The following is a 7,760-nucleotide window of genomic DNA, read 5'->3' on the forward strand; positions in this document are numbered from 1 at the left end:
TTTCCTTCATCATCCATCCTTTCTCCTCTTCATTCCTCTCCTGTCATGTCCCTCTTTATACTCTCCTCCTCTCATCTGCCTTTCACTGCTCTAACATCACTCTCTTCTTCTTCTTCTTCCTTTTTCCTTAATTCATCTTGTCTGTATCTCGTGTCCACTGTCCTTCCATCTTTCCTGTCTTCTACTCATCTCCTCTTCATCCTTTTGACCTTTAACCCTTCTGTTATTTTACAACCCCGGTCTCTTGGGAAGACGTATAAATACCACGACATGACACGGACGTTCTGCGTATCATGAGGACGCATTTCAACCTTCTCACGTGTCTTTTAGTGACGTGGTTTCCGTACTTATGTTACGTTGTTTACAGTAATATTTTACTTAGATTATGTACTTATTTTAAGCCCATTTCACGTTAATGACGGGGTGTTAAATGACACGCAAAAAGCCGTTTCACAACGTTAAGCCCGTGGCGTATAAATGACGAGTGAAAAGCCTAAAATGCGTCATCATCGTGCTATTTATACGCCGGGTTGTTTCTCCCGGATTATGTTTGATTTTGACATGAAACCTGGTCTTGAGGCTTTTCCGCGTGCCGTTACTATGGTAACGTCCACAGTTAAAGCTGAAGTAGGCGAGATTGGAGCAAATATGATTTAAAAAAAAATATTTTTATAAAAAAGTCGCTATATCGTGACAGTAGAACATGAGACAGGTAACCTGAAAAACATCATGTGTCTCTGTGTCCTCCGGTGTCCTCCAGTGCTCCTAACGGCATCTGCAAGATTTCACAGACTGGAGGAAAACAAGCAGTAAGAGCTGATCTGAGGTCTGCTGTCCATCTGCCGTCTATGAGAGCCGGCTGTCAATCACTGTGAACTCCGACCAAACGGTCAAACCAGACAGCGCTGATCAAATATGAATCAATATTCTGTTACGTTAATGTCTATTTCTCTCCTCAGATGTTCTCAGAATCATCTTGTAGCACGGTTTAGCTGTAAAATGAGAAAGTTTGTGACGCCGTCACCATTGTGAAATCTGGTGAAGGAACACCAAGTTCTGGTCACATGACCGGAGCACAGCCAATAGGAACGCTCTCTCTCTGAAATGACCTGTGATTGGTCAAAGTCTCCCGTCACGGGCTAGATGTCCTAAAGCCTGAAAACAGAGCCATGAGGAAGAGCAGAAGTCTAGTTATCTCTCAGGACACTTGAATTACAATATGATGAAAGGTTATTATGGGATTTTTGCCCAATGATGCTAAAAATATACTGAAGCTTTAAGTTTAGGCACAAAACCACTTAGTTAGGGTAAGGGGAAAACATCATGGCTGGGCATAAAATAAGTACGTAAACAACGTAACACAACTCCTGAAGACACGTCACAAACGTCACTAAAAGACAAAAGACGACCAAACTTACTAGAAATCCTAGATTAATAAATCATTTAAATGACATCATATCTGATTACAAATACATTTAAATAGATGATGGAGTGGATTATTAATGCTAAAACTTTTCCTTCACTATCCTCCATCTTTATCCTTTAAATCATCTCCTCCTCCCATTTATTTCATTTCTCCCTTTAAAACTCTCCTCTCCTCTCTCCTCTCCTCTCCTCTCCCCTCTCCTCTCCTCTCCTCTCCTCTCCCCTCTCCTCTCCTCTCCTCTCTCCTCTCCTCTCTCCTCTCCTCTCCTCTCCCCTCTCCTCTCCTCTCCTCTCCTCTCCCCTCTCCTCCCCTCTCCTCTCCTCTCCTCTCCCCTCCTCTCCTCTCCTCTCTCCTCTCCTCCTCCTCCCTTTGTTATGCTAAACGCACCCGCTGCTTGAGAGCGCGAGACACACACACACACACAGACGCGCTCGAGCTCTTCTTCAATTTCTTTTTATATATTTTTTTATATCCGTCAAAAGCTCCGAACGCCGCGGACAAGGAGGGTAATTCTAATGAGAAGGAGAGAGGGAGGCGCGTTCCCGAGGCTGAGGAGGAGGAGGAGGAGGAAGAGGAGGAGACAGCAGGTGCCCGAGCCCCCCCCCCTCACACCTAATTTGCATTGCTAATGAGCTGCTCGGAGCCCCCCCTCCTCCCCCCCCCCCCTCTCCCCCCCCCCTCCATTTTGGGGGGCAAAAAAAAAAAAGCTTCTAATATGGCGACATGTTTTATTCCTTCTCTCCTTCCACACAAAAATACACAAATTAAACTAAAAAAAATATTACTAAAGAATATTATTTTACAGCAATAATAATAATTATAATAATTTAAATATTATAGCAGCAGAAATAAAGGAGTGAGTGGACCTCTAGAGATATTATATAAAACATGTCATGGTTGTGAGTTTAAAGGTTCAAACCGTGTCAGACTTTACACAGAGAACAATAGAGACACGATAATAAGGCACCGCGCGCACAGAGAGACAATGATCAGTCAATGGATGGAGAGAGAGAGAGAGGGAGCAATAATAATAAGAGAGGGTGATAAAAAGAGCAGCGAATGGAGTGGAGGGGTTCATGGACATCATCAACAACAACAACAACAACAACAACAACAGAGAGAGAGAGAGGGAGAGAGAGAGGGAGAGAGAGAGAGAGAGAGAGAGAGAGAGAGAGAGAGGGAGAGAGAGAGAGAGAGGGGCTCACACTGAATTCCTCATTGAGCAAAACAAGTGAAGCGCCAAATTCCCAACAAGCAGCCCCCTTGTCTATTGTGAAGGAGAGGAGAGGAGACGAGAGAGGAGATAAGAGGAGAGGAGAGGAGAGGAAAGGAGTGGAGAGGAGAGGAGAGGAGATAAGAGGAGAGGAGAGGAGAGGAGAGGAGAGGAGAGGAGAGGAGAGAGGAGAGGAGAGGAGAGGAGAGGAGAGGAGAGGAGAGAGGAGAGGAGAGGAGAGGAGAGGAGAAAAGAGATGAGAAGAGGAGAGGAGGGAAGAGGAGAGGAGAGGAGAGAAGAGGAGAGGAGAGGAGAAAAGAGGAGAGGAGAGAAGAGAAGAGAGAAAAGGAGAGAAGAGTAGAGGAGATGAGGAGAGGAGAGGACAGAAGGAGGCTGCATCCTCCCTTCAACCAGCTCACAGATAAAAAACTGCAGCAGCAACATAATAATAATAATAATAATAATAATAATCATATTCATATTAATATTTAAATGATGCTTTTAACGATGTTTTCGCTGCTTCTTCGTGCGCGCTGCATGCTGACCTCGTTTCCATCTCACACACACACACACACATGCACACACACATGCACACTGTGATTAGGATGTGATTTTCAGTCTGTCTGTCGCCCATGTGCGTGCGTTTTTTCTCTTTACACACGCGCTTCATCGAAAAAATGGCTGAGAACCCCCCCCTCCTCCACACACACACACACACACACACACACACACACACACACACACACACACACCACCCCCCCGGCCCACTTCTAAGTCTCTCTCTCTGCGCGCGCATTCTTTAATATTCTAGAATGTATTGCCCCTGATATTCTAGAACGTGTTTTTGATATTCTTATTATTATAATAAAGGCGCAACTTTACGCACATTTGGATGTTTATTCTCCAGAGTGCACGCGATAAGAAAAAACACACATGTTGGAGACACGCACGCACATGAACAGATGACATATGTCACATGCACACAGACATTTGACCGTGCGTGTGTGTGCACGAGAGCAACAAATAGAGCATCTGCAGGAATATTATAAAACATAATCACACAGTTTGAGCCCCAACATGAATATTATAACATATAGAATCGATATTATTTGTTGCTCCAGCAGCAGCAGACAGCAGACTGCGCTGGGGGTTGATCCGGAGCCAAACTACAAAATCATAAAATGTCTCATATTTTTATGGGAAATATTCCCGAGCAGCAGCAGCAGCAGTTTTCTGTGCACACACACCACCACCATCGCCAAACCGTCGCCAAACAGCACCCCCCGTTCATTGTGTTCATTGTTCATCACCACAACCAGAGACCCTCCAAATAACCAAGTAACCGACAAAAACAAGCCCCAACCCCCCAGTCGGTTCCCCCTCCACCGCCACTATCACCCCCCATCCATCCAGCTAATCGCCATTAAACCTGTAGCCTCGAACCACCACCGAATAAAACATGTTATAATAAAAGAAATGGTGAGACTGATGAATAAATAAGATGAAGATGAATGCATGAATGCATGAATGCATGCAGGGAGATGATGAGGAGAAGAATAAGATAAGAATAAAATGAACCAAACAAACCTTCTTTTCCTTTGCGCGTAAATCCGTTTCCAAGCGCGTGGAGAGAGAGAAAGGTAATAAGCTTGTTGTGTTGGAGGCGAAAAGACGCTGCTGCTGCTGGAGCTAAATAATCCTACCAGCCATCCTCTATGTCTCTCTACCTCTCTCTCTCTCTCTGTCTCTCTCTGTGTGTGTCTCTCTCGGCCAATTGTGAGGGATGGATTTGGCGGGATGCACGCACGCACACACACACTATATGTAGTCCACACGCACGGACGGACGCTCACTCCCCTATGGTTGCCCCTAGCAACCATGGAGACCACCAGCCCCTCCCCTCCATCCCTCCCTCCCTCCCTCCCTCAATTTCATCCCCCAGTTAAAGAGGGTTTACAGAGAAATTATCTTCTCTGGGGGTTCATTTTAGCAGAACAGAGAGAGAGAGAGAGAGAGACAGAGAGAGAGAGAGAGAGAGAGAGAAACAGAGAAAGAAAGAAAGAGAGAGAGAGAGAGACAGAGAGAAAGAGAGAGAGAGATACAGAGAGAGACAGAGAGAAAGAGAGAGAAAGAGAGAGAGAGAGAGAGAGTCAGCAGTAGTCTGGGCGCCAACAGTTTACAACTCTCCCTGTGGTGGCTGCTCCATTCACGGTTCAGGCATTGTTTTGTACTAGTGTGTGTGTGTGTGTGTGTGTGTGTGTGTGTGTGTGTGTGTGTGTGTGTGTGTGACGGCAGGAGAACAATGGGGGCAAAGCATCAAGAGCAAGAAGAGGAGGGGAGAATAGGGAGGAGGAGGAGTAGTGGGGGGGTGAGGAGGCCCTCCTCCCTTCTTCTTTCAAACATCAACCATTCAGAGTGAACTGGAAGAAGACGGAGAGGAGATTTAAAAACGTTCTCTGGTCGTTGGCGGAGTTGTGTTGTGTTCCGGTTGCACCGTCAGCGCTGTTCAAGCGTCCGCTGGAAAGTGTTTCAGCAGCGGAGCGTCTCCACGCGGTCTGTCCTCCAGAAGAGACACTGTGTTTAGAGCGGTTGTGATGTCATAATTTGGTGTTTTACTCCGCCTGGTATCTGATATCCAGAAGCAATATTCAGCAGCGATGCAGGACGTATAAGTGGGTCTTTTATAGCAGTTATGAATTTTAACGCATCGATTCGTGTTCTCACACCCAACTCGTCAAATAGCGCTGCTTGGTCAGCGCCCCTCGGCATCGGGAACCAGCGCACGGAGTACCCCTCTTTTGTTACTTTTGGACGGACCAGGGACGGTGTGTCCCCAGCAAACATTTGACGTCACTTTTGTACGTATGGTAGACTGCAGTGCAAGTTGGGTTCAATATTTGAACATCTGACTAGGACCCCTTTAGGATGTCTGTGGACGTGCAACTCAGGTTGACATCAATAGTTGAACATTAAAAAGACGTTTAAAAAAAGACATTGCAAAAACTTTCATTCTGGCTCCTCAGTGGACGTCTTCGGACGTCAACAGAGACGTTAAATATATGTCTTTTGTACGTGTCTTTGCTCAGTGGGTCAATAAATGCTCCTTACATGCATAGTATCCTTTCAAAATAAACTTCCATTTAGGCAACACAACCATTTAGTTAGTGGTCAGGAAACGGTCGTGGTTGACGTTAACTTCACAGACGAGCGAGTCTCGTGACTCACGGGACTGACGTGACAGAATAAGCCAACGTTACACAAACAGGAAGAAGTATTGTTGCTGTGCAGTATGTCGTAAAGTCAATATAAGGGAAATGCATCTTTAAATATCAAATTTATGTCCACTGATGATGAATATAGGTGTTGTTATGACCCGGCTCTTAGACCACAACAAACAGGAGACACACGATAATCAAGTTTTAACTAAAGATAACCAAATGAAGTAAATGAAGGTACCAACTAAGGATTATTAAGATGTGTGGAGTGGATGTCAGTATAGTCAGTGGTGTAAGGGTGCATGAGTGATGGATGTCTGTTGTACTGTAAGATGCAAAACAAGGCATGAAAACAAACTAAGACAGCAGACCAAACTAAACTAGCGGGTGCCAGTAGGTATAAGGGAGAAAGCTGCAGCAGAGAGGCAGATAGAGGGAGACTATCTTTATAGACTGGGAACACTGGGAACACTGGACTCAGGTGTTCCCAGTTGGCCCTAACAATCCCCCGCCAGCAGGTATCTGTAAAACATGACAGATGACAGATTGTCAGGGCAGGGTTAGAGGTCGTCCCAGTGTCCATATACACTCACAGGTGAGTTCACGCTTCACAGACACCGGCACAATAAACCTGATGCACAACACAGCAGAACAGAGGGAAGAGCTACAGGTGGACATAGCCGTGAATCATCTCTGGACGCCGCCACAGATCCAGAACTATTTTCTTGGACACTAGGGGTTCGCCTGCTTTTTGTCTCTAGAGGAGGATGGAGAAAACAGAGTGTTTGCAAAACGATGATATGAGGGTTCCCAGTCACGGTCAGTTAAGAAGACAACTTTATACGTCACCTCTAACCCTGATCCCTCATCTTAAATGTAATGATCACACAGCTGTTAACCTGTATTCACGCTGATTTTGTCACATAACCTAAATAAGTAGTTTTTGTAACTTGTACTTAAGTTACGCCACTTCTGCAGGAGATTATTGGTGCCCCGTGTGAGGCCAGAAATCAACTTTGATTTATTTGTCACATAACTTCCGTACTTAAGTTACGCCACTTCTGTAGTTATTTTAAGCTAAACCACAATCTGTTCCTAAAGCTAACTAAGTAGTTTTAATTTGAAAAGACAAAAAGAACATTTGTAGGAAAACGTACAAAAAATATGTCGTTGAAAGTCGTGCTGAGCATCATGAAAAAAAAAGGGAGATTCATGTCTATGTACACAAAATCAAATAGATTACATTTTGAGATAATAAAATAGTGATTTTGGTGGATATCTCAGGTGGCTTTTAAGAGCCGCAATCAGATCACTCTGACAACAAAAACATTTGCAAACGAGAACAAGTAAAGGCTGATTTATGGTTGTATGTATAGGATCCAAGCAGAGCCTACGCAAGACGCCTACGCAAGACGCCTATGTAAGACGCCGTTGTGAGCATTTATACTTGTTGTGTCTGCATCGCTCTGCAATTACACCGCCAAAATGCTAGTTAGCGGTGTTCTTCTCTTTGTGCACTTCAAACAATAGTGACTGAAGCTGAGCGGATCATGTTGGAGTTGGAGCTGATAAATGTTGAACAACAGTTACTTTTACTGAAATTACTGCAACGCAGAAAAGAGAGGAGTCGTTTGGTCCACGTTCACAGAAAAGAAGGAGCGGCTGGAAATACAAAATGCGATGTTCCTAAGTGGACCAATCACAGTTGTTGCGGTCTGCGTCGCACCAACGTGTATTTCTGGGGAGGTTCACGTCAACGCAGAACTATAAAACCGGCCTAAAAACACGAGTTTGGCTGTATTAAAGAGCACAGTGATAACAGAGAGCACTCTCTGCCCCATTGCTCAACAACATGTTGGATGATGCACATGTTTGTCGTTTGCAGACCGAAAGCGGGCAAAGAAGA

The 7,760-nt window shown here is 44.9% G+C and overlaps 1 protein-coding gene across 1 annotated transcript in view; it reads right to left on the reverse strand.

Moving 5' to 3' along the window:
* The window catches only part of si:ch211-137a8.4 (neurofilament heavy polypeptide), a 54,545-nt gene extending 50,007 nt beyond the window's left edge, over window positions 1-4,538 (reverse strand). Inside the window, exon 1 of the mRNA XM_037775460.1 lies at window positions 4,227-4,538. The gene's annotated coding sequence lies outside the window, so the exon portion shown is untranslated. The remainder of the gene's footprint in view (window positions 1-4,226) is intronic.
* Between the last annotated feature and the right edge of the window lie 3,222 nt (window positions 4,539-7,760).

The sequence above is a fragment of the Sebastes umbrosus genome, chromosome 7 (genome assembly GCF_015220745.1).
Source record: "Sebastes umbrosus isolate fSebUmb1 chromosome 7, fSebUmb1.pri, whole genome shotgun sequence".
NCBI classification, from domain to species: Eukaryota; Metazoa; Chordata; class Actinopteri; order Perciformes; family Sebastidae; genus Sebastes; species Sebastes umbrosus.